The sequence below is a fragment of the Onthophagus taurus genome, chromosome 6 (assembly GCF_036711975.1).
Source record: "Onthophagus taurus isolate NC chromosome 6, IU_Otau_3.0, whole genome shotgun sequence".
NCBI classification, from domain to species: domain Eukaryota; kingdom Metazoa; phylum Arthropoda; class Insecta; order Coleoptera; family Scarabaeidae; genus Onthophagus; species Onthophagus taurus.
This window is the reverse complement of record NC_091971.1, coordinates 4,258,697-4,259,750: the sequence shown is the minus strand read 5'-3', so window position 1 is coordinate 4,259,750 and position 1,054 is coordinate 4,258,697.

Here is a 1,054-nt window from a genome sequence, read left to right as displayed (position 1 = left end):
ATCCTCTCTGCTCGCTGGAATAAGGCTTGTATCACGGACCTCTTGTATTGTGGGTGGTGGTGGGATGAAGCCTGCAGCTACCATATACATATTCTTTCCATATACTCCCAATTGCATGCCCCTATCTGTCTTCTTAGTAACCAACACATCCAGGAATGGCAACTTGTTGTTTAGAAATTAATAGAGTCGCTCTTTTCCATGTTGCCAGATCATGAAAGTGTCATCGTGGTAACGGAGCCATAGCTTCGGTTCTTGAAACATCTCTTTGTAAAAATTGGTGATCCCATGGCTGCCCCTTCACATTGAATTCTCCTTTCCAGCTAAAATATGTTGATGATAGGTAGTACTCCACTAGTCGTGGGACATCTTTCGGCAGACCCTCCGGGATGAGTTTCTGGCGAAGACCAACCCATCTTTGACTGGTACTCTGGTGAATAGAGATTCCAAGTCAAAACTTACCAAGATATCCTGGGGGTGTAACTTTACATCTTACATCTTATCATATCTTGACATATCATTCTGTTTTCCTGTAAAAGGAGACAGAATCTTGGCAAGGTGTTTTGCTAGTTGATAGGTGGGAGAATTTATGGCACTGACAATAGGGTGGTTTATGGATTTGGTGTAATCCATATATATGATATAGTTTTAAATCTGATATGATAAGTATTGTCGTGCAAATTTAGCATTCTTTGCTTCTTAACTTCATGTTGTTATTATCAATGTCAGTGTCAAGACAGCAAGTAAATATACTTTTGAATTATTTTAAATACATCCTTGAGATTGAACGTTTTATAACAGGACCAAAACGAAACGGAAGGTAAAAGCTCTCCTGGTCGGTTGCGTCGATGATGATTCGTCGTTTGCTTGGTTCTCTTCGCCGGGCAACTTCCTGAAACCGAACGGTCTTGTAGAGAGAGGCCAGCAGAGCGACTCTCAAGTTCGTTTTTGAGGGTGAACGACCCGTAGGCCACGGCGAGGTCCCGTTAGCCGATGAGGCCGTAGTTCGTCCCGGTGGCTACCTGTGGCGCTTCAGTCGTGCGCACCTATCGCGCCG